Source organism: Pristiophorus japonicus, chromosome 23 (genome assembly GCF_044704955.1).
Source record: "Pristiophorus japonicus isolate sPriJap1 chromosome 23, sPriJap1.hap1, whole genome shotgun sequence".
Classification (NCBI taxonomy): domain Eukaryota; kingdom Metazoa; phylum Chordata; class Chondrichthyes; family Pristiophoridae; genus Pristiophorus; species Pristiophorus japonicus.
In genome coordinates, this window is record NC_091999.1 from 25733097 (window position 1) to 25760108 (window position 27012).

The 27012-nt window shown below is 44.1% G+C and overlaps 1 non-coding gene across 1 annotated transcript; it reads left to right on the forward strand.

Moving 5' to 3' along the window:
- The first annotated feature begins 9309 nt into the window (after positions 1-9309).
- trnal-uaa (transfer RNA leucine (anticodon UAA)) lies at positions 9310-9392 on the forward strand. Its single transcript has one exon. It is a non-coding gene; the product is annotated as a tRNA-Leu (tRNA).
- Positions 9393-27012: the final 17620 nt, after the last annotated feature.

The window sequence follows — 27012 nt, forward strand, 5'->3', positions numbered from 1 at the left end:
AACACATCATCTTGGATGACACTCAAATGCAGTACTTGGGGAATTTTGCATTGTTGAAGCTGTTGACCATCGGCTGAAATTTTAAATTGAAGCTCCATCTGCCCCCTCGGGTGGATGTGAAAATTCCCAGAGCCTTAGTCGAAAAAGAATTGGAGAGCTGCGCCCGTGTCAATATCACGAAAAATGTTCGTAAATGCTCCCTGAAATCCAATGTCTCTGTGTGTCGCTGTGGGGGTGGGGCTGAAGCCCAGATTCTCACAGAGGCAGAGTCCAACCACTGACAGGATCAGGACCAGAATGACCGAGTGGTAAAGGCGTTGGACTTAAGATGTAATGGGTTTATTGCCCCGTGGGTTCAATCCCGCCTTCTGGTAATTCCTTCATTAAACAGAGATTTTTCTCATCCTGCTCAGAGATACCCGATTTTCATCTGCTGAATCTCCAATTTTCTGTAACTATGTGACACTCTGAGCCGATAATGAAATGAAATTGTGAAATTTATCTGTGTCGCTCTCTCTCTTTAGAGAGCTGTGTTTGTGTTTGTGTGTTTGAGTCTTTGTCTCTCTCAGTCTACCTCTCTGACCCACTCTGTCTGTCCCTGTTTCTCTGTTTTCCTCTGTCTCTCAATCTGTCTTTTTCTCACGGTGTCTAGTTCTGTTGCAATGGGATTCTCTCAGACTCTCTGTCTGACTGTCTCTCTCTGTCCCATTATCTCTGTCTGTCCATGTCTTTGCCTGTCTCTGTTAGCCCCTGACTCTAACCGGATAAGTATTTCCATCATTTTCTGTTTTTGTCTCTATATCTCTCTCTCTCTATCTGTCTTTCGCTCTATCTGTCTCCCTCTTTGTCTCTCTCTTTGTCCCTGTCCTTTTCTCTGTCATTCCATCGCTAATTGCCTCCCTCTCTTTATGGAGCACGCAAATACATCTCTGTGTATGTATGTGTTTGAGTCTTTTTCTCATTCAGTCTGATCCTCCCATTCAGACTCAAACTTTATGTCTCTCTTTGTCTCTATCTCGCTGTCTGTCTGTCCCCGTTTCCCTGTTTGTCTCTGGTTCTCAATGTGTCTGTCTCTTTCTCACCGTGTCCAGTTCTTTTCGAATGGGATTCTCTCAGTCTCTCTGTCTGACTGTCTCACTCTTTCCCATCATCTCTGTCTCTCTATGTTTCTGCCTGTCTGTCTCTCTTTGCCTGTCGCTGGTAGTTCCTGTCTCTAACCTGCTGAGTATTTCCATCATTTTCTGTTTATATCTTTGTCTCTCTCTCTATCTGTCGCTCTCTCTCTATCTGTCTCTCTCCTTGTCACTGTCTTTATCACTGTCTTTCTTTCACTCTTTCCCTCTCTCTCTTTATTGATCACACACACACATCTCTGTATATGTAGGTGTTTGAGTCTTTTTCTCGCTGTCTCTGACTGACTTTTCAGTCTCACCCTTTCTGGCTCTCGTTGTCTCTCTCTCGCTGTCTGTCTCTCTCTGTTTGTCGGTTTGTGTCTGTCGACTTCTGTTCACAGCTCGATTACTGCTCTGACGCAACCCTCGTCCGTATAGTGGTGATTATGCTTTCCCTGTTAGGCGGGAGAACCGGGTTCAATTCCCTGACTGAAAAGCAGCTTTTTCAAAATGTCGAATTGTTCTTCTGTTTCTTGGTGTAGATTCATATTAAAAAGTTCCAGAGCAATATAGAACAATAAAAATACAGCAAGAGGTGATTGCCTCTTCCAGATTTTTTGCAACGGAGACTTTTTCAGGATTTTGTGGCCGTCTGCTGCACAGAGATGGATGACTGAGTTTTTTCTGAGCAACATTTAAAGTGCCAGAGACGCAGTAGTTGTTGCTGAGTGGTTAAAGCGATGGTCTAGAAATCCTTTGGGTTTTCTGTGCATTGGTTCGTATCCTGCCAACTACAGTTCACAGCACTTTTCATTCCATTTTACAATTTAACCAGGTTTTTGCAAAATGGATCCTGAGATAGGCGGAATAATGTCCCACACATTTCAACACTGACATCTATTGCTCATTTTTATCAATGTGCAATATTCATGATGCATACGGATAGAAAAACGCAAAAATCAGCCAAAGTAGCGACAGTGATTCAGCCTGTCTCTCCCTCTGTATGTCAAAGGCATGTCTGTTGGTGCATGTATATTTTTGGTTATGTGTGTGGGTGTGTGTGTCTCTGCGTCTGTCGTTCTGTATATATGTCTCTGTGTATGTGCAACTGTCTGTGCAAATCATCACCATGAATTTGGTATGTGCTGGAACTTTTTAAAAAGACTTGGGGAAATAATACGGTTGTGAACTTTGGTATTGGCTTTAGTTCAGTGGCAGTATCCTCGACTGAAAAACGCAAAAGACAGCCAAAGTTGCAACAGTGACCCTGCCTGTCTATCCATCTATTTGTCTAAGGCAATCTTTGTATATCTTGATCTGGGTGTCATGATAATTCAGTCATTGATTGTTGGTATGCAGGTGCAGCAGGTGGTGAAGAAGGCAAATGGCATGTTCCCCTTCATAGTTAGGGGATTTGAGTATAGGAGCAGGGAGGTCTTACTGCAGTTGTACAGGGCCTCCGTGAGGCCACACCTGGAATATTGTGTTCAGTTTTGGTCTCCGAATCTGAGGAAGGACGTCCTTGCTATTGAGGGAGTACAGCGAAGGTTCACCAGCATGATTCCCGGGATGGCAGGACTGACATATGAGGAGAGACTGGATGAACTGGGCTGGTATCCACTGGAGTTTAGAAGAATGAGAGGAGATTTCAAAGAAACATGTAAAATTCTGACGACATTGGACAGCTTAGAGGCTGGAAGAATGTTCTCGCTGCTGGGGAGTTCGAGACCAAGTATCACAGTCTTTGAGTAAGGGGTAATCCATTTAGAAACGGGATGAGGAGAAACGTTTTCACTCAGAGAGTGGTTAACCTGTGAAATTCTCTACTGCAGAAAGTCGTTGTGGCCAGTTCGTTAGATATATTCAAAAGGGAGTTAGATATGGCCCTTACGGCTAAAGGGATGAAGGGGTATGGAGAGAAAGCAGGAAAGGGGTACTGAGGTTGAATGATCAGCCATGATGTTATTGAATGGTGGTGCAGGCTCGAAGCGCCGAATGGCATATTCCTGCACCTAAGTTCTATGTTTCTATGTTGATGCGTGTATATTTTTGGTTATTTTATGTATGTATGTCTCTGTGTATGTGCAACTGTATGTGGAAATCATCACCATGAATTTGGTGCGTCGTGGAACTTTTAAAAAAACTTGGGGAAAATAATGCGGTTGTGAAATTAAACCTCCGCCTGCACCCTCGGATGGATGTGAAAGGTCCCAGAGCATTACTCGAAAAAGAATATGAGAGTTGCCCCCGTGTCAATATCACTAAAAATGTTCGAAAATGCTCCCTGAAACTCTCTGTGTATGTGTGTGTCTGTGGGGGTGGAGTTGAAGCCCAAATTCTGACAGAGACAAAGCCCGTTTCTGCCAGGTCCAGGATGGCCGAGTGGTTAAGGTGTTGGACTTAAGATCCAATGGAATTATAACTGCGAGGGTTCGAATCCCACAACTGGTAATTGCTTAATTAAACAGAGATTACTTCCCATGCTGCTCAGTGATACCCGATTTCCATCTGTTGCATTTGCATGTTTTGGTGACACTCTGAGCAGATAATGAAAGGTATCTGTATCGCTCAGTCTCTGCCTCTCTCTCTTTTTAGAGAGCTGTGCATGTGTTTGAGTCTTTGTCTCTCTTAGTCTGTCACTTGTCCAGTTCTGTTCCAAAGGGATTCTCTCAGACTCTCTATCTGACCGTCTCTCTCTTTCCCATCATCTCTTTCTGTGTTGGTCCCTGTCTCTAACCTGATGAGTCATTCCATCATTTTCTGTTTTTGTTTCTATGTCTCTCTCTCTATCTGTCTTTCTCTCTATCTGTCTCCCTTTTTGTCTCTGTCTTTTTCTTGTCAATCCATCACTATTTGCCTCCCTCTCTTTATGGAGCACGCAAACACATCTCTGTGTATGTAAGTATTTGCGTGTTTGTCTCACTCAGTCTGACCCTCCCTCTCAGTCTAAAACTTTCTGTCTCTCTCTGTCCCTATCTCGCTGTCTCTCTCTCTCCCTGTTTCCCTGTTTGCCTCTGGTTCTCAATGTGTCTGTCTCTTTCTCACGGTGTCCAGTTCTGTTCGAATGGGATTCTCTCAATCTCTCTGTCTCTCTCTTTCACATCATCTCTGTCTGTCTATGCCTCTGCCTGTCTGTATCTCTTTGCCTATCGCTGTTAGTTCCTGTCTCGAATCTGCTGAGTATTTCCATCATTGTCTGTTTATATATTTGTCTCTCTCTCTATCTGTCGCTCTCTCTCTATCTGTCTCTCTCCTTGTCACTGTCATTAACATTGTCTTTGTCTCACTCTTTCCCTCTCTCTCTTTATAGAGCACACACACATATCTCTGTATATGTATGTGTTTGAGTCTTTTTCTCACTGCGTCTGCCTCTCCTTCTGAGTTTCACACTTACTGTCTCTCGTTGTCTCTATCTCGTTGTCTGTCACTCCCTGTTTGTCGGTTTGTCTCTGTCTCTCAATGTGTCTCTCTACTTCTCATGGTGTCCAGTTCTCTTCACAGCTCGATTCCTGTTCTGACCAAACCCACATTCGTTGGTATAGTGCTTAGTATCCCGGCCTGTTATGCAGAAGGCAGGGTTTCAATTCCCCAACAGGCAAGAAGCTTTTTCAAAATGCAGGATTTTACTTCTGTTTCTTGGGAAAGATTCATATTAAAAAGTTCCAGTGCAATACAGAGCAGTAAAAATACAGGAAGAGGAGATTTTTTCAGAATTCTGTGTCATCTGCTGCAGAGAGGTGGATGACTGAGTTTTATCTGAGTAACATTTAAAGACATAATGAGTAGTCGTGGCCAAGAGGTTACAGAGATGGAGGAGAAAATCCATCGTATTTTCCCCTTGCAGGTCGAATCCTGCCGACTACGATTCTCAGCATTTTTCATTCCATTTCACAATTTAACCAGGTCTCTGCAAAACTCATCCTGAGATAGAAGGAATAAAGTCCCACACCTTTCAAAACTGTCATTTTTTAAATCATTTTTATTAAACTGCAATATTCACGATACTTACGTATAGAAAAACGCAAAAATCAGCCAAAGTTGCGACAGTGATTCAGCCTGTCTATCCCTCGATATGTCTAAGACATCTGTGCATGTCCCTTGGTGCGAGTATATTTTTGCTTATGTGTGTGTGTGTCTGTGTCTGTCTATCTGTATATATATATATATATATATATATATATATATATCTGTGTATGTGCAACTGTCTGTATATATCATCACCATGAATTTGGTATGTCATGGAACTTTCTAAAAAACTTGAGGAAAATAATACGGTTGTGAACTTTGGTATCGGCTTTGGTTCAGTGGCGGTATTCGCGACTGAATCAGGAGTTTGTGTGTTTAAGTCGCACTCCTGAGACTTGAGCAGATAATCTTGGCAGACACTCAAGTGCAGTATTTGGGGAATTTTGCAATGTTGAAGCTGTTGACTTTCGGAAGAAATGTTAAATTAAAGCTCCGTCTGCACCCTCGGGTGGATCACAGCATTACTCGAAAAAGAATAGGAGAGTTGCCCCCATGTCAATATTACTAAAAATGTTCCGAAATGCTCACTGAAACCCGATGTGTATATGTGTGTCTGTGGGGTGGAGTTGAAGCCCAGATTCTCACTGAGACAGAATCGAAACACTGGAAGGACCAGGCTGGCCGAGTGGTTAAGGCGTTGGCCTTAAAATTCAATGGGATTTTCCCACGAGGGTTCGTACCCGAATCTCTTTAATTTATCACTGATTTCATCCCATGCTGATCAGTGATACCTGATTTTCATCTGTTGAATCAACAATTTTCTGTTACTCTGTGACACTCTGAGCCGATCATGAAATGAAATTGTAAAATGTATCTGTGTATCTCAGTCTCTGCCTTTCTGTCTTTAGAGAGCTGTGCATGTGTCTGTGTGCATGAGTCTGAGTCTGCCTCTCTCTGATTCACTCTGTTTGTGCCTGTTTCTCTGTTTGTCCCTGTCTCTAACCTGATGAGTATTTTCATCATTTTCTGTTTTAGAAACATTGAAACATGGAAAATAGCTGCAGGAGTAGGCCATTAGGCCCTTCGAGCCTGCGCCGTCATTCAATATGTTCATGGCTGATCATTCCTTCAGTTCCCTTTTCCTGCTTTCTCTCTATACCCCTTCACCCCCTTATCCGTAAGGGCCATATCTAAATCCCTCTTGAATATATCCAATGAACTGGCATCAACATCTCTCTGCGGCAGGGAATTCCACAGGTCAACAACTCTGTGAGTGAAGAACTTTCTCCTCATCTCAGTGCTAAATGGCCTACCCCTTATCCTAAGACTATGTCCTCTGGTTCTGGACTTCCCCAACATCGAGAACATTCTTCCCCCATCTAACCTGTACAGTCCCGTCAGAATCTTGTATATTTCTATGAGATCCCCTCTCAACATTCTAAACGCCAGTGAATAAAGGCCCAGTTGATCCAATCTCTCCTCATATGACAGTCCTGCCATCCCTGAAATCAGTCTGTTGACAATATCGGACCGAGTCAGCATGGATTTATGGAAGGGAAATCATGCTTGATGAATCTTCTGGAATTTTTTGAGGATGTAACGAGTAGAGTGGACAAGGGAGAACCAGTGGATGTAGTCAAGAGATTGGTGCACAAAGTCCAAGCGCATGGTATTGGGATCAATGTACTGACGTGAATAGAGAACTGTTTGGCAACTGGTTTGCTGCACTCCCTCAATAACAAGAACGTCCTTCCTCAGAATAGGAGACCAAAACTGAACACAATAAAGCAGGTCTGGCCTCACTAAGGTCTTGTACAACTGCAGTAAGGTCTCCCTGCTCCTATATTCAAATCCCCTCGCTTGAAGGCCAGCATACCATTTGCCTGCTTTACTGCCTGCTGTACCTGCGTGCCCACTTTCAGTGACTGATGAACCTTGACACCCAGGTCTCGTTGCACCTCCCCTTTTTCTAGTCTGCCGCCATTCAGATAATATTCTGCCTGCGTGTTTTTGCCCCCAAAATGGATAACCTCACATTTATCCACATTATACTGCATCTGCCATATATTTGCCCACTCACCTAATCTGTCCCTGCAGCCTCTTAGCATCCTCCTCACAGCTCGCACCGCAGCCCAGTTTAGTGTCATCTGCAAACTTGGAGATATTACACTCTATTCGTTCAACCAAATCGTTAATGTATATTGTAAAGAGCTGGGGTCCCACCACTGAGCCCTGCGGCACCCCACCAGTAACTGCCTGCCATTCTGAAAAGGACCTGTTTATCGCGATTCTCTGCTTCCTGTTTGCCAACCAGTTCTCTATCCACGTCAGTACATTAATCCCAATACCATGCGCTTGGATTTTGTGCACCAATCTCTTGTGCGGGACCTTGTCAAAAGCCTACTGAAAGTCCAAATACACCACATCCACTGGTTCTCCCTTGTCCACTCCACTCGTTACATCCTCCAAAAATTCCAGAAGAATCGTCAAGCATGATTTCCCTTTCATAAATCTATGCTGAATCGGTCCGATCCTGTCACTGCTTTCCAAATGGGTTGCTATTTCATCCTTAATGATTGATTGCAACATTTTCCCCACTACTGATGTCAGGCTAACCGGTATAGACTTACCCGCTTTCTCACTCCCTCCTTTTTTAAAAAGTGCCGTCACATTAGCTACCCTCCAGGCCATAGGAACTGATCCAGAATTGATAGATTGTTGAAAAATGATCACCAATGCATCCACTATTTCCTGGGCCACTTCCTTAAGTACTCTGGGATGCAGACTAACAAGACCCAGGGATTTATCGGGCTTTAATCCCATCAATTTCCCGAACACAATTTCCCGCCAATAAGGATATATTTCAGTTCCTCATTCTCACTAGACTCACAGTCCCCTAGTAGAATTGGAAGGTTTTTTGGATCTTCCTTTGTAAAGACAGAACCGAATTATTGTCTCTATCTCTCTCTATATCTGTCTTTCTCTCTATATGTCTCCCTCTTTGTCTCTCTCTTTGTCCCTGTCTTTGTCTCTGTCATTCCATTACTATTTGCCTCCCTCTCTTTATGGAGCACACAAACACATCTCTATGTATGTATGTGTTTGAGTCTTTCTGTCATTCACTCTGACCCTCCCTCTCAGTCTCACTCTTTCTGTCTCTCTTTGTCTCTATCTCGCTGTCTGTTTCTCCCTGTTTCCCTGTCTCTCAACTTATCTGTCTCTTTCTCACGATGTCCAGTTCTGTTCCAATGGGATTCTCTCAGTCCCACTGTCTGACTGTCTTTCTCATTCCCATCAACTCTGTCTGTCCATGTCTCTACGTGTCCCTCTCTTTGCCTGTCTCTGTTAGTTCCTTTCTCTTACCTGCTGAGTATTTCCATCATTTTCTGTTTATATCTCTGTCTATCTCTCTATCTGTCGCTGACTCTTTCTCTGTCTCTCTCTTTGTCACTCACTCTTTCTCTCACTCTTTCCCTCTCTCTCTTTATAGAGCACACACACACACATCTCTGTATATGTGTGTGTTTGAGTCTTTTTCTTACTCAGCCTGCCTCTCCTTCTCAGTCTCATACTTTCTGTCTCAACTTGTCTCTATCTCGCAGTCTGTCTCTCCCTGATTGTCGGTTTGTCTCTGTCTCTCAATGTGCCTGTCGACTTCTCATGGTGTCCAGTTCTGTTCACAGCTCGATTCCTGCTCTGTCAAAACAAATACCCGTCAGTTCCTCGTTAGTGTAGTAGTTGGTATCCCTTCCTGTCACGCGTGAGGTCGGTGTTCAATTCCCCAACGAGGGTGGAGCTTTTTCAAAATGTTGAATATTACTTCTGTATGTCCTGGAACTTTATAAAAAGACTTGGGGAAAGTAATACGGATATGAGCTTTGGTATCGGCTTTGGTTCAGTGGCAGCATTCTCGACTGAATAAGGAGGTTGTGTGTGTAAGTCCGACTCCTGAGACTTGAGCATATAATCTTGGCTGACACTCAAATGCAGCACTTGGGGAATTTTGCAATGTTGAAGCTGTTGACTTTCGGATGAAATGTTAAATTGATGCTCCGTCTGCACCCTCGGGTGGATGTGAAAGTTTCCAGAGCATTACTCGAAAAATAATATGAGAGTTGCCCCTGTGTCAATATTACTATAAATATTTGAAAATGCTCATTAAAAACCGATGTCTGTGAGAGTGGATCTGCAGCCCAGATTCTCACAGAGACAAAATCCGAATACTGACCAGACCAGGATGGCCGAGTGGGTTAGGCGTTGGACATAAAATCCAATGGGTGCATAGCTGCATGGGTTCAAACCCCACTCCTGGTAAATCTTTAAATTCAAACCGATTTCCTCCCATCCTGCTCAGTTGTACCTGAATCTATTCTGTTAAATCTGTACATGTCGATAACTTTATAACATTCTCAACTGACAAATAAATGGGATTATGCAATGTTTCTGTGCCTCTCACTCTCTGTCTTAAGGGAGCTCTTTATGCGTTTGTGTTTGAGTCTGACTCACTCTGTCTGAGGAATTACAAGCTGAATTTAGGGAGTTGGGAGCTAAATTAACAAATAGGACCTCAAAGGTAGCAATTTCAGGATAGCTACCACTGCCAACTGCTAGTCAGAGTAGGAATCGCAGGATAGCTCAGATGAATGTGTGGTGCAGAAGGGAGGGCTTCAATTTCCTGGGACATTGGAACCGGTTCTGGGGGAGCTGTGACCAGTGCAAACCGGACGCTTTGTACGTGTGCAGAACCAATGTCCACAGGGGAGAGTTTGCTCGTGTTGTTGGGGAGGGGTTAAACTAATATGGCAGTGGGATGGGAAACTATTCAGTGAGACAGAGGGAAGTAAAATGGGGGCTGAAAAATAAAGGTGGAGGGCAGAGAAACCCAAGGCAAAAATCAAAAAGGGCCACATTGCAGCCAAATTCTAAAGGGACAAGGTGTGTTAAGGTAACAAGCCTGAAGGCACTGTGCCTCAATGCAAGGAGTATTCTTAATAAGGTGGACAAATTAACTGCACAGGCAGCAATTAATGAATATGATGAAATTGGCATCACGGAGAAATGGCTCCTGGGTGACGAAGGCTGGGAACGCAACATCCAGGGAGATTCACCATTCAGGAAGGATAGACAGAAAGGAAAAGGAGGTGGGGTGGCATTGCTGGTTGAAGAGGAAATTAACGCAATAGTAAGGAAGGACATTCGCGTGGATTCTGTGTGGGTGGAGCTGCGGAATATCAAAGGGAAGAAAACGCTAGTGGGAGTTGTGTATCACCAAACAATCGTAGTGAGTTTGGGGACAGCATCAAACAAGAAAGTCGGGATGTGTGCAACATAGGTACAGAAGTTATCATGGGAGACTTTAATCTACAGAAAGATTGGGCGAACCAAACTGGTAGCAATACGGTGGAGGAGGATTTGCTGGAGTGTATTCGGGATGGTTTACTTGAGCAATATGTCGAGGAACCATCTAGAGGGCTGACCATCCTAGACTGGTTGATGTGTAATGAGAAAAGACTAATTAGTAATCTTGTTGTGCGAGGCCCCTTGGGGAAGAGTAACCACAATAAGGTTGAATTCTTTATTAAGGTGGAGAGTGAAACAATTAATTCTGAGACTGGGGTCCTGCACTTAAGGAAAGGTAACTTCGAAGGTATGAGACATGAATTGGCTAGAATAGACTGGGAAATAATACTTAAAGGGTTGACGGCAGATAGGCAATGGCAAACATTTAAATATCACATGGATGAACTTCAACAATTGGACATCCCTGTCTGGAGTAAAAAATAAAATGGGAAAGGTGGCTCAACCGTGACTAACAAGGGAAAGTAAGAATAGCGTTAAATCCAAGGAAGAGGCATATAAACTGGTCAGAAAAAGCATCAACCCGAGGACGGGGAGAAATTTAGAATTCAGCAGAGGAGGACAAAGGGTTTAATTCGGAGGGGGAAAATAGAGTATGAGAGGAAGCTTGCTGGGAACATAAAAACTTCTATAGATATGTGAAGAGAAAAAGATTAGTGAAGGGAAACGTATGTCCCTTGCAGTCAGATTCAGGTGAACTTATAATGGGGAACAAAGAAATGGTAGACCAGTTGAACAAATACTTTGGCTCTGCATTCACGAAGGAAGACACGCATAACCTTCTGGAAATAGTACGTGACCGAGGGGCTAGTGAGAAGGAGGAACTGAAGGAAATCCTTATTTGTCGGAAATTATGTTCGGAAAATGGATGGGTCTAAAGGCCGATAAATCCCCGGGACCTGATGGTCTGCATCCCAGAATACTTAAGGAAGTGGCCCTAGAAATAATGGATGCATTGGTGATCATTTTCCAACAGTCCATCGATTCTGGATCCGTTCGTATGGACTGGAGGGTAGCGAATGTAACACCACATTTTGAAAAATGAGGGAGAGAGAAAACAGGTAATTACAGACCAGTTAGCCTGACATCAGTGGTGTGGAAAATATTGGAATCAATTATTAAAAATGAAATAGTAGCACATTTGGAAAGCACTAACAGGATTGGTCCAAATCAGCATGGATTTATGAAAGTGAAATCATGCTTGACGAATCTTTGAGAATTTTGTGAGGATGTAACTAGTAGAGCGGACAAGGGAGAACCAATGGATGTGGTGTAGTGGGATTTTCAAAAGACTTTTGACAAGGTCGCACACAAGAGGTTGGTGTGCAAAATTAAAGCACATGGCATTGGAGGTAATGTATTGATGTGGATAGAGAACTGGTTGACAGAGTCGGGATAAACGGGTCCTTTTCACAAAGGCAGGCAGTGACTAGTTGGGTGCCGCAGGGCTCAGTGCTGGGACCCCAGCAATTTACAATATACATCAATGACTTAGATGAAGGAATTGTGTATAATATCTCTAAATTTGCAGGTGACATTATGCTGGATGGCGGTGTGAAATGTGAGGAGGATGCTAAGAGGCTGCAGGGTGACTTGGATAGGTCAGGTGAGTGGGCAATTGCGTGGCAGATGTCGTGTAAAAACGATAAATGTGAGGTTATGCACTTTGGTGGCAAAAACACGAAGGCAGAATATTATCTGAATGGCGGCAGATTAGGCAAAGGGGAAGTGCAACGAGATCCGGGTGTCATGGTACATCAGTCATTGAAGGTTGGCATGCAGGTGCAGCAGACAGAAAGAAGGCAAATAGCATGTTGGCCCCATATCTTAGGGATTTGAATATAGCAGCAGGGCGGTCTTGCTGCAGCTGTACAGGGCCTTGGTGAGTCCTCACCTGCAATGCTGTGTTCAGTTTTGTTCTAATCTGAGGAAGGACGTTCTTGCTATTGAGGGAGTACAGCGAAAGTTCACCAGACTGATTTCCGGGATGGGAGCACATATGAGGAGAGATAGGATCGACTGGGCCTGTATTCACTGGAGTTTAGAAGAATGAGATGGGACCTCAGAAACATTCTGACGGGACTGGGCAGGTTAGATGCACGAAGAATGTTCCCGATGTTGGGGAAGTCCAGAACCAGTGGTCACAGTCTGAGGACAAGGGATAAGCCATTTAGGACCGAGATGAGGAGAAACTTCTTCACTCAGAGAGTTGTTAACCTGTCGAATTCTCTTCCGCAGAATGTTGTTGATGCCAGTTCATCAGATATATTCAAGAGGGAGTTGGATATAGCCCTTAAAGTAAAGGGATCAAGGGGTGTGGAGCGAAAGCATGAAAGGGGTACTGAGGTGAATGATCACCCATGATCTTATTGAATGTTGGTGCTGGCTCGAAGGGGCGAATGGCCTATTCCTGCAACCTTTTTCTATGTTTCTATGTTTCTGTGTTTCAGGGTGCATGCATCTAATGGCCCAGTGTGTTGTGCAATTTCTTTCAACTGGGTACTATTTATTGAACCTGTAACTCGCCCGGTTTGTATCTGATCCACATTGTGTCTCACCTGACCAATCATCCATCTCCCATAGGCATGACATGTGTCTCTTTTCCTGTCCTCGGCACCGTCCTCTCAATTCCTGCTTATTTTGCTCGTGAATTGTTCGTGCATGGCCTTCCAATACGGATACACCCTCTAGCATTTTTTTGGATGTTTTAGATCCTAACTGTGAAGATTGTATCTCAATCCTGGTCTGTTTCCTGAATAGTAACTCCGTTGTTCCCCTCAAACTATCTACACCTGCCTGGATCGCCTGTATATCTGGTGCATCTACTAGAGATGTCCCTGTAAAGTTAATACGTCATTCGCTGTAAATCTCCTCTGTCTTCCTTCTTTGTGTCTCAGCTTCTTGTGTTACTCCCTTGCTCCTGATGTGTCACTAGCTATTCTCAGGATTGTGTCTAGCAATCCTATTTACAAAGCTTTAGTCTTGTGGCTATTTTTTTCTGGCAGGTATAGGGCTGATTAATTTATGCTCACAGGTAACATTTCATGCTGCACATTGTCAAATAACAACATTACTTCTGTTCCAGGTTTAACTACCACGCAATTTCCCAAGGTTAATTCCCCTGGTTTACAATATTCAGGTAACATTTTTTACACACTTATCTTATGGCTTCAAGACAAACGCTCCGGACACTTAGATGCCGCCCCCTAGAGGCTGCTTTACGTAGTTGTTGTACCCTCCGCTGTGGTTAAATGCTTCTGGGCCCCCTCGGGGCGGCCTTGTAGCTTGTCCTTGTAGAATCGGAAGGACGGTGATGGTCACGTTTATATTCTGTTGATAAAACACATCTTGGATATTCCAGGTTTTAGTTAGACTCTTACCATTTCCATTTCAACCGGATTTTCCTTTCACTAGCCATTGTATTGGTTCTGCAATTGCTGTGGTTAGGCACAAAATTCCTGCAATAGCTAAAGAACCCCAGTACCTTACAAACCCCTCAGACTGGTTTTGGTCGGGGCATAATCCTAATGTCCTCCTTCCTGCCATTGGACATGGTCCGAGTTACTTGAGATATTTCGTGTCCCAGGTACTGTACCACAGCTTGTCCGATTTGTGCCTTTTTGGGATTTACTTTAAATCCTGCTTTCCGTTATCTCAAATGTATTTTTCATAACTAGAACAGAGTCTAGCACGGAGGCTTTGATAGCTGCTTTCTGTTATCTCACATGTTCCAGTTTCAAAGCCTTTACGTCTCAGTTTCTATGGTTCTTCAACCACTGTATCTTAAGTCACAAGTTCAACTTATATTTTCCTTTGTTCTAAACTGCTAAAGCCTGCCGTTTTAACATTTAATTTTTTTCAAAATTCCTTTTACACTTTCGCAGATAGCTCCCCACTTGCCCAGGAATTTGACCTGATCCCTGAAGGTATTTCTACATTGTTTCCAAAAATTATTGTTTTATTTCTTTTTTTTAAGAGATCAGCTTTAAATTTTTATGTTAAATGTATTTCATTTTGTTGTGTATTTTCTTAAAGAGTGGAACTTGAAATCTTCACAACAAAATTAACTCTTCACTGCTCCCATCCTAATTTCTGCTCCCCTTTTGTAGTATTTGTATTCATTGTTGGATTATGAAATGTCAAATATGGTAATACTGTTTTTTAATCGGACTTATCATTTATGCTTATAGTGATTCACAGATCACAGAATACAAAGTACTTGTTTTATAATTATGTGCCTGACTTCTGTTTTAGAAGCTGAACATCAAAAACTCTATTCTTTTGCGCTGTAACTTCAATTTTGTGATACAGTATCTCATAATTTTAATCTTTTTAAGCTTCAGCTTCAGATGCAATATGTTTACTTTTATTAAAAGTCTTCCAAATCCAAGATTTTCCAATACAACCAAAATGTTTATCAAGGAGAATCACCAGAAATATCTCAAAATCCCAATTCAAATATCGTATTGCCAATCTTTTATTTAAAAATCTTTTTACTGAGCTAGAAGCTTTCGCATCAAGATTTTACACAAAGGAATATGGGGGCGTATTTCCCCAGCCCACAGCCTTGAGACACCCACGCAGGCTTCTTTTTTTAAGGCATTACAATTTCCCTTCATCGTTCTTTATTTCATTCCTAGACTAAATGTATTGTCTTTCAACAAAATGTAATCAATGCATACGTGTTTTCTTTTGACAAGTGAGCGTGTCAAAACATTTTTTTTAAAACCATCGGGACCACACATTTTTTATCTTTTGCTCAACAAACATATCCTTTGTGCATTTCCTAGCTCCATAACATATCATCTGAATAAATCCACACCTGCGTTTCTAAATTAAAATGTAATTCAATTCTAGGTTCACACTTTCTTAAAACTTCCCTCATACAGGACAACACTTCAAAGGGTTAAAACAAATTCACTCTGTCTGAAAAAGTGGGTGGGGCCATAACAACAGACAGCTCTACCACTTCTGAAGCAGGCTTTCAGACACCTGAAAAATTCATTAATTCCCACCTCAAATATTCCGAAGTTAAAAATCACACAAGCACATTCATTCAAAGACAGACATTCACAAAAATCTCTCTTCATTCAACAAAGCTTATTGTTTGGCCGGCTCTATTTTTGTATCCATACTTCACTTAAGATAGTCACGAACAGTTTTTGTTATGGACTTCCGAAAATTATCTACAAGCGAGCTTTCTGGCTCCCAATCAATCCTTCATTTTCATCAGGTCCTAATCATAACCCTGTTAGTGGGGGATACAAATTTGGGCCAAATTTCTCTGTCCATTCCCTTCAGTCATCTATATCTATTTTTATAGAAACATAGAAACATAGAAAATAGGTGCAGGAGTAGGCCATTCGGCCCTTCTAGCCTGCACCGCCATTCAATGAGTTCATGGCTGAACATTCAACTTCAGTACCCCATTCCTGCTTTCTCGCCATACCCCTTGATCCCCCTAGCAGTAAGAACCTCATCTAACTCCTTTTTGAATATATTTAGTGAATTGGCCTCAACAACTTTCTGTGGTAGAGAATTCCACAGGTTCACCACTCTCTGGGTGAAGAAGTTCCTCCGCATCTCGGTCCTAAATGGCTTACCCCTTATCCTTAGACTGTGACCCCTGGTTCTGGACTTCCCCAACATTGGGAACATTCTTCCTGCATCTAACCTGTCTAACCCCGTCAGAATTTTATATGTTTCTATGAGGTCCCCTCTCATTCTTCTGAACTCCAGTGAATACAAGCCCAGTTGATCCAGTCTTTCTTGATAGGTCAGTCCCGCCATCCCGGGAATCAGTCTGGTGAACCTTCGCTGCACTCCCTCAATAGCAAGAATGTCCTTCCTCAGGTTAGGAGACCAAAACTGTACACAATACTCCAGGTGTGGCCTCACCAATGCCCTGTACAACTGTAGCAACACCTCCCTGCCCCTGTACTCAAATCCCCTTGCTATGAAGGCCAACATGCCATTTGCTTTCTTAACCGCCTGCTGCACCTGCATGCCAACCTTCAATGACTGATGTACCATGACACCCAGGGCTCTTTGCACCTCCCCTTTTCCTAATCTGTCACCATTCAGATAATAGTCTGTCTCTCTGTTTTTACCACCAAAGTGGATAACCTCACATTTATCCACATTATACTTCATCTGCCATGCATTTGCCCACTCACCTAACCTATCCAAGTCGCTCTGCAGCCTCACAGCATCCTCCTCGCAGCTCACACTGCCACCCAACTTAGTGTCATCCGCAAATTTGGAGATACTACATTTAATCCCCTCATCTAAATCATTAATGTACAGTGTAAACAGCTGGGGCCCCAGCACAGAACCTTGCGGTACCCCACTAGTCACTGCCTGCCATTCTGAAAAGTACCCATTTACTCCTACTCTTTACTTCCTGTCTGACAACCAGTTCTCAATCCATGTCAGTACACTACCCCCAATCCCATGTGCACTAACTTTGCACATCAATCTCTTGTGTGGGACCTTGTCGAACGCCTTCTGAAAGTCCAAATATACCACATCAACTGGTTCTCCCTTATCCACTCTACTGGAAACATCCTCAAAAAATTTCAGAAGATTTGTCAAGCATGATTTCCCTTTCACAAATCCATGCTGACTTGGACCTATCATGTCACCTCTTTCCAAATGCACTGCTATGACATCCTTGATAATTGATTCCATCATTTTACCCACTACCGATGTCAGGCTGACCAGTCTATAATTCCCTGTTTTCTCTCTCCCTCCTTTTTTAAAAAGTGGGGTTACATTGGCTACCCTCCACTCCATAGGAACTGATCCAGAGTCAATGGAATGTTGGAAACTGACTGTCAACGCATCCACTATTTCCAAGGCCACCTCCTTCAGTACTCTGGGATGCAGTCCATCAGGCCCTGGGGATTTATCGGCCTTCAATCCCATCAATTTCCCCAACACAATTTCCCGGCTAATAAGGATTTCGCTCAGTTCCTCCTCCTTACTAGACCCCCCGACCCCTTTTATAACCGGAAGGTTGTTCGTGTCCTCCTTCGTGAATACCGAACCAAAGTACTTGTTCAATTGGTCCGCCATTTCTTTGTTCCCCGTTATGACTTCCCCTGATTCTGACTGCAGGGGACCTACATTTGTCTTTACTAACCTTTTTCTCTTTGCATATCTATAGAAACTTTTGCAATCCGTCTTAATGTTCCCTGCAAGCTTCTTCTCATAATCCATTTTCCCTGCCCTAATCAAACCCTTTGTCCTCCTCTGCTGAGTTCTAAATTTCTCCCAGTCCCCAGGTTCGCTGCTATTTCTGGCCAATTTGTATGCCACTTCCTTGGCTTTAATACTATCCCTGATTTCCCTTGATAGCCACGGTTGAGCCACCTTCCCTTTTTTATTTCTATGCCAGACAGGAATGTACAATTGTTGTAGTTCATCCATGTGGTCTCTAAATGTCTGCCATTGCCCATCCACAGTCAACCCCTTAAGTATCATTCGCCAATCCATCTCAGCCAATTCACGCCTCATACCTTCAAAGTTAGCCTTCTTTAAGTTCTGGACCATGGTCTCTGAATTAACTGTTTCATTCTCCATCCTAATGCAGAATTCCACCATATTATGGTCACTCTTCCCCAAGGGGCCTCGCACAACGAGATTGCTAATTAATCCTTTCTCATTACATAACACCCAGTCTAAGATGGCCTCCCCCCTAGTTGGTTCCTCGACATATTGGTCTAAAAAACCATCCCTTATGCACTCCAGAAAATCCTCCTCCACCGTATTGCTTCCAGTTTGGTTAGCCCAATTTTTGTGCATATTAAAGTCACCCATTATAACTGCTGCACCTTTATTGCACGCACCCCTAATTTCCTGTTTGATGCCCTCCCCAACATCACTACTACTGTTTGGAGGTCTGTACACAACTCCCACTAACGATTTTTGCCCTTTGGTGTTCTGCAGCTCTACCCATATAGATTCCACATCATCCAAGCTAATGTCCTTCCTAACTATTGCCTTAATCTCCTCCTTAACCAGCAATGCTACCCCACCTCCTTTTCCTTTTATTCTATCCTTCCTGAATGTTGAATACCCCTGGATGTTGAGTTCCCAGCCCTGCTCATCCTGGAGCCACGTCTCCGTAATCCCAATCACATCATATTTGTTAACATCTATTTGCACAGTTAATTCATCCACCTTATTGCGGATACTCCTTGCATTAAGACACAAAGCCTTTAGGCTTGTTTTTTTAACACCCTCTGTCCTTTTAGAATTTTGCTGTACAATGGCCCTTTTTGTTCTTTGCCTTGGGTTTCTCTGCCCTCCACTTTTCCTCATCTCCTTTCTGTCTTTTGTTTTTGCCTCCTTTTTGTTTCCCTCTATCTCCCTGCATTGGTTCCCATCCCCCTGCCATATTAGTTTAACTCCTACCCAACAGCACTAGCAAACACTCCCCCGAGGACATTGGTTCCGATTCTGCCCAGGTGCAGACCGTCCGGATTGTACTGGTCCCACCTCCCCCAGAACCGTTTCCAATGCCCCAGGAATTTGAATCCCTCCCTGCTGCACCATTGCTCAAGCCACGTATTCATCTGAGCTAACCTGCGATTCCTACTCTGACTAGCACGTGGCACTGGTAGCAATCCCGAGATTACTACTTTTGAGGTCCTACTTTTTAATTTAGCTCCTAGCTCCTTAAATTCATTTCGTAGGAACTCATCCCTTTTTTTACCTATGTCATTGGTACCAACGTGCACCACGACAACTGGCTGTTCTCCCTCCCTTTTTAGAATGTCCTCCACCCGCTCCGAGACATCCTTGACCCTTGCACCAGGGAGGCAACATACCATCCTGGAGTCTCGGTTGCGGCCGCAGAAACGCCTATCTATTCCCGTTACAATTGAATCCCCTATCACTATCGCTCTTCCACGCTTTTTCCTGCCCTCCTGTGCAACAGAGCCAGCCACGGTGCCATGACCTTGGCTGCTGCTGCCCTCCCCCGATGAGTCATCCCCCTCAACAGTACTCAAAGCGGTGTATCTGTTTTGCAGGGGGATGACCACAGGGGACCCCTGCACTACCTTCCTTGCACTACTCTTCCTGCTGGTCTTCCATTCCCTCGCTGGCTGTGGACCCTTCTCCTGCAGTAAGACCGACTCGCTACACGTGATACTCACGTCATTCTCAGCATCGTGGATGCTCCAGAGTGAATCCACCTTCAGCTCCAACTCCGCAACGCGGACCGTCAGTAGCCGGAGGTGGACACACTTCCCGCACATGTAGTCGTCAGGGACACTGGTGTTGTCCCCTGGTACAGGAGGAGCATATCACGTGACCGAGCTGTCCTGCCATGACTTAACCCTTAGATACAGTTAAATTGCCGACAACAATGTTAAAAGTTACTGACTAATAAAGAAAAAGAAAAACTACTCACCAATCAGCAGCCAATCACTTACCACGTTGGCTGTGACGTCACCTTTTGATTTATTTCTACTTCTTTTTTGCCTTCTCTCCCAGCTGGAGCTGCACCGGTACGCCTCTCTCGACTCCCGCCTCTCTCGACGCTCCCCGGACTGCTGAGCCTTTTATAGGCCGCTGCCTCTCTCGACTCCCGCCTCTCTCGACGCTCCCCGGACTGCTGAGCCTTTTATAGGCCGCTGCCTCTCTCGACTCCCGCCTCTCTCGACGCTCCCCGGACTGCTGAGCCTTTTATAGGCCGCTGCCTCTCTCGACTCCCGCCTCTCTCGACGCTCCCCGGACTGCTGAGCCTTTTATAGGCCGCTGCCTCTCTCGACTCCCGCCTCTCTCGACGCTCCCCGGACTGCTGAGCCTTTTATAGGCCGCTGCCTCTCTCGACTCCCGCCTCTCTCGACGCTCCCCGGACTGCTGAGCCTTTTATAGGCCGCTGCCTCTCTCGACTCCCGCCTCTCTCGACGCTCCCCGGACTGCTGAGCCTTTTATAGGCCGCTGCCTCTCTCGACTCCCGCCTCTCTCGACGCTCCCCGGACTGCTGAGCCTTTTATAGGCCGCTGCCTCTCTCGACTCCCGCCTCTCTCGACGCTCCCCGGACTGCTGAGCCTTTTATAGGCCGCTGCCTCTCTCGACTCCCGCCTCTCTCGACCCTCCCCGGACTGCTGAGCCTTTTATAGGCCGCTGCCTCTCCCGACTCCCGCCTCTCTCGACACTCCCCGGACTGCTGAGCCTTTTATAGGCCGCTGCCTCTCTCGACTCCCGCCTCTCTCGACGCTCCCCGGACTGCTGAGCCTTTTATAGGCCGCTGCCTCTCTCGACTCCCACCTCTCTCCACTTACATCCTGTTGTCTTTTGTCACTTTCTCTGTCCATCTCACCTTCGGGTATCTTTCTATTCATCTTTCCGGCTGTTAAAATTATCTTTTTCCCTTCATCATATCCTGCCTTAACCATCTTCATGACCTTTTCAGATTTATCTCTCAGAAACTCTTCTGGTAGTTTATACATCAGCCCTCCAAAGGCCTTGGCAGATTCCTTTGCCATTTCATACATTGGGGCTTTTTCCCCAGTTCCTGTTTTACCATCTTTACTTAAGCAGAACTTTTTAAACCAAGGCTTTTTACCTAGTGCTGTTTTTCTGCCTTTACTTATGCGGCACTATTTACACTGAGGCTTTTTCCCCGATATCCCGTATACGTGCTTATTGTACCGACACTTACAGTATTTATTTACATTGTCCTGACGCACCCTTCAACTGGATTTACTGGCTGCATGGACTCTACCTCAGATTCGTTGGATCTCTGGTTACTTTGCGAGGAGAATTTCTCAAGGTAATTCTCTACTCACTCATTATTCGGTTGGTTTGGCTTTTTGACGACAATCTGCCCGTCCAGTAGATCCTGCTGACTGCGCCACGTTGTTAGAGTTAACTTCAAACCACCACTCGGAGATACAAGCTGGCAGGTGTGCTACCCTTGAACGAATGCTCAGAGAAACTGCCAGAGACATCTTATTTTATACAGTTTCAGACTATCGTCTTACGTAATTACGCAAGTTACAATTAATATGTGCTGATTGATTAATACATGATTATCTGGTAGGTTGCTTCCTCCAATCTGGCCTCTATATACTTTAATTAGTAATTCAGGATACGTGTTGTTATGATTCCTTTTATTTAACTTGTATCTTATTACAGAATTCAAATTCTATGTTATCTGTGTCTGTGCCCAGCTCCCAAGGGCTTTGGTCTATGAATTGAAACATCTGACCCTCTGCGGAAGGCATCCCACACATGCTTCCCACAGTCTGAAAAACAGGCTGTGGGATCTATTTTAAAAATCTGTTAACTCCATTTTAAACATCCCAATTATTATTATTAATTGTAATTACAATTTGTGATCTTCCCTTTCAGTCTATTATGGGGTATCTTATCGAAGGCCTTTCGAAATCTAGATAAATTACATCTACTACATTACGTTAGTTTACGCTATCTGTTACTTATTCGAAAAATTCAAAGAATTTGGTCAATTCAAGACTTTCCCTTTTCTTATCCATGCTGACTATTCATGTTTGGTTTCTAGTTGTTCTTCCACTTTCTCCTTTAGTAGGGAATCCATTATTTTTCCTCCCAACGAAGTTAAGTTGACTGGACTATAGTTCCTCAGACACGTTCTACCTCCCTTCTTAAAAATAGGTATTACATTAGGTATCTGCCAATCCTCCGGCACTGCACTTTATTCTAACGATGTATTAAATATGTTTATTAATGCCTCTGCTATCTCTTCCCTTGATGTAATAATCCGAAGCCGGCATTTTATCCATTTTCGGTTTGATTAGTTTATATAATATTTTCCCTCTTGTTATTTTAAATGCAGTTATTTCATTTCTAATATCATCCAATGTCATGTCCACCTGTGTTGACTCCCTGATAAATACTGATGCAAAGTAATTGTTTAATATTTCTTCCTATCTCTGCCTGTGGACAACCTTCTGAGCCACGTACCTTGGTATGTATTGTGGATGTCCTCCACGCAATCTTTATCCTTATCGTTGGGCAGGAGCAGTATCTCATTATCAGCCTCTCCTCAGTTCTCGCTACACGGCACCCAATCAGACACGGACTTTCCTGAAACTGCGTTTTTCTGTGGGATGTGACTGTTTTCTGGATTAAATTACTTATCCTGTGTGTTTCAGAGTGTGTCGAACTCGCACTCCAGCCCAATTACCCTGAGCCAGAGAGAATAAAGCAGAGACATTTCCTGCAGATGTGGGAATGTGGGACAGATTTGATGTCCACAAACTCACACACATTAATGTCTCGACTCATTGCCTGCCCTGCCATCTTTAGTTATTTTTTATAAATGTATTTGCTTATTTACACACTGAATTAATTGAATTACTTAGTTTTTATTCAATGGTTATTTATAATGATATTAATTAATTAGTAATTATAGTTAAATTATTAATTTAATAAAGTATTGTATTGCTCCCAGGTCTTAGTGTGGACCAAGCTTCGAGAAAAAAGGTAATACTCACCAAACGTTCATCTACCTGCTGTATTTTGGAGGCCAAAGCAGCACCTCCTTCAACCACATTTCCCATTCAAACTCTCACCAAATTCCGTTTAATATCACTGTGCAGAACACACTGTGAGTCAGCAGTTAGTGTTTAGTTCATCCCTTTGGAGCCACACACAAGTTACAAGTGCTGTCTCAGCTCCATGCCCATTGCTCGCAGTAATTAGCACATATTTAAGACTAACACTTACAGCTGACTGATAGTTAACTACCACTAACAGGCAGTTTCTGCTAACTTCTGTTTTTAAAGTTCTAAGTTCAATTCAAAACGTTAAACTAAATTTCCCTTCTTACAGCTAATACTCAGCCAGACTCACCACGGACTTACCACTGAATCCCACCTTTCTCTACGTTCCCAAGTTTACTACTCTCTTTGTGCACTCTGTTTAAGATCAGGATGTGATGATCGAGTAAGCTCTGGCATGCTCTGCTGGGCCGAAAGGGTCGGGGTGGGGAAGGTCGCTCTGTAAATTTGCAGTCCACAGGCAGACGGGCTGCTAACTCCCAGCACCCCCAGGAAAACCTCAGGGGGACCCCTCAGACCAGTTTGCAGCCGCGAGCACCGAATGGCCTATTTCTGTGCTGCAGACATTAAGTAACTCTTTGTAAAGTGATGGGTGAGGGAGAAGGGATGTCTGAAATGCGATTCTGTGTCAACCACAAACCAGGGCGTGGTCAGAAGGGCAGGTCTGTGATGTCACAATGCTCAGGCACAGTGTCATGGGGGTTTCACCGCTGTATTACTACACAGGTACAGCAATACCTAGTAACAAAGCTCGTTACCACCCTCCCTGAACACTGCATATTATGGGCTATGTTGAGCTCGGAGATTTTACACAGAGTGAGGAGGAGCTGAGTTTAATGTGTGTCGAGTGTTTGCGGGGAACACTTCATCCTGCAGATCACCGCATTGTTCAGGCAAACTTACAAATGAACGTTATAGTGGTGAATGTCACTGGGATATACTCCGTCTGCAGGAGACCCTTTAATCCCAAAGGTAGATTTTCTGAAACAAGGATACGCCGCTATCACCAGGCGTTGGAGCTGCTCAGGTTAAACCCCACTGGGAGAAAAACACAAGGAGCCTGCAAAAGGATGAAAGCACTGACCTTTGAGCCTTTGAAACCTTCCCTCTCTGGCTGTTGTTTGGTCCCAGGCCATTTCCCCCCAGATTCTCCTGGGAGTACTGGGGACTGAGCGGCCCGCCCGTGGTCTGAAAAGTAACAGAGCCACCTTCCCCGTGCCGCTCCCTTTGGGTAAACACATCCGACACGAGCCTGGCGGTCGGGAACTTTATAAATCCGTCCCAGGCCGCAGCAGACGTCTTAGCGGGGATAAATCCCGCAGGAGTCCAGCGGGACTGATCTCCGTGGACTTCCTCACCTCTATCAGTTTTGTTAGTCGCTGAATCCGCGCGCATTAAAGATGAAAACAGGCCTCACTGTGTGTGTATAACAGAGATGAGCGGATTGGGCAGAATACACGCCCAAAACATTGTGTGATTCTTATTATTTAATACATTTAACAATTACAGTAAAGTGATATTTCACCACATTCTTCAACTCCTCTCTGAATTTCGTCTGGGTCACGGCATAAATACATGTGTTGGTGCAGCAACTCAGGAGCTGAAGCATAAATCCCATTTCCTGTACATATTCAGGTAGAGATACACGAATAACGTTTAACAAATACAATCGTGTAACCACAGAATGTAACAGAAACACTGCCCATAACAGGATAAAATTGCCGGATATAACAAACAGTAAAATTACGGATTTCCTTCGCTTCTCCATCTCTGGGTCACTGGGACTCTCCCCACTGCTGTGGGCCCGGAGTCTCCTGCGGGCTCTGCTCGATACTAAAACCTGTCTGACAGTTAAAGTATTGAGCAGAAGGATCAGAACAAATGGAATAAACGGTGTTATAAAATAATGAAGGAATTCAATTACTGCCCATGATAGTGACTCAGAGACTTCCCATGTAACAAAACAAAACCAGGGACCATTGGAAATCTGATACATACCTCCATACATAAGGTACCAGACAGTGTTCTTTACACAGAACAGCGCAGTCACTGTTCCCACAACCACAGTCGCCGTTTTCTCGGTGCAATATTTGGTTTTGAGCTTCTGACAACAAATGGCTATACATCGATCAAAGGTAAAAGCAACTGTGAACCAGACGGAACAGTCTGTGACTGCGTAAAGCAGGATGGCATGGATATTACAAACATTAATCTTCCACATGAACTCAAACACGGTTGAATAAAGAATAGAAATCTGCCTGGATATCAGGTCGAGGATAACGACCAGTAGATCTGCCGCTGCCATTGCCACCAGGTAACGACAAACACACTTGGAGACACCGCACCTTCCTCGAGACAGGATCATTATCGTCACTAAGTTCACTGCAAGAAAGAGAAAAACAGGGAATTTATATTTCAGATTGAGAGCAACAACAGCAGTCTCAAAGAATTATGTGTGAAATGTGTCAGGATTAAAAGAACTATCCAATGGGACGTGTGGTGTTTGGGTCAGGACTGATTACACCAGCGGATGGGACGTGTGGTGTTTGGGTCAGGACTGATTACACCAGCGGATGGGACGTGTGGTGTTTGGGTCAGGACTGATTACACCAGCGGATGGGTCGTGTGGTGTTTGGGTCAGGACTGATTACACCAGCGGATGGGTCGTGTGGTGTTTGGGTCAGGACTGATTACACCAGCGGATGGGTCGTGTGGTGTTTGGGTCAGGACTGATTACACCAGCGGATGGGTCGTGTGGTGTTTGGGTCAGGACTGATTACACCAGCGGATGGGTCGTGTGGTGTTTGGCACAGGTATTGAAAGAACCAATATATGGGACGTGTGGGTGTCGTGGCAAGGACTGAATGTACCAATGGATGGAAAGTGTGGGTGTTGGCTCTGGACTGAATGTACCAGTGGATGGGATGTTTGGGTGTTGTGACAGGGATTGAGTGAAGCGGTGGATGTGATGTGTGGTTGCTGGGTCATGACTGAAAGAATTAATGTGTTGGACTTTTGCCGGGATGTTAAAGCGCTGAATGAGACTAATATATAACGCCATATCCAAGTCAGAGTGAGCAATAATTCAGCACAAGAAGCCGCGAGTTTGTCAATAACCTGTGTCCATTGAGGGGAATAGAGTCATTGTCCAGGGATGGGAATGTAGTCTGGGGACAGCGAGGGGAATGGAATCTGTGTCCAGGGAGGAGAATGGAGTTGTGGGCCAAGGGAGGAATGGAGTCTGTGGCCATGAAAAGGAATGGATTCTGTACAGGGAGGGGAATGGAGTCTGTGGCCAAGGTGGGGAATGAAATTTGTTGCCAGAGAGGAGAATGGAGTCTTTGGCGAGATTATGGCGGTTGTGTCGAAGGCTGAAGAAGATGACTTGAATTGCATTATGTATCGAAATCAGAACCTTTCCAACCATTGTATTGAAAGTACACTTTGTAACTGGCTTAAGCTGACTTTCCAAGAATATTGCAAATAATCTTTAAAGAAGGGACTGTCGCTTTACAATAGACTGATGATGACGCATGTTGTATGATGTCACAGAGGATTTTCGAACGTGTCTGTTTACAGCTGGAACTGTGTCAACCTGCTGCCTTTCACCTGGTGTGAGAATGTTACAGACTTCCAGTTGACAGAGAGAGTTTGAGACTGGAAATATCAAAATATTTCACAATATAGTGCTCCATTTTGAATAGTTGCTACCGTGCGGCCCACACCGAAATCTCCTGAACTGTGGCTGAACAAGGGAAATAAATAAATTCAAACACAACTGAATAAACATTTTACTGGAAGACGTATTGCAGTTTTAACCCTGTCCTGACCATCTGGAAGTAGTGACTGTGAGGCAGAGCGGGAGGCAGTGGAAATTACGACAACTGTCTATAGCTGAATCATTAGTGGATAATCTCCCATATCTCAGTGTATTTGTGAAGGATCTCTTAACGCTGATTTCCACAGAGCAGTGTCATTAACAATAACCAGCGGTCCTTAAAACACGTATTATCGCT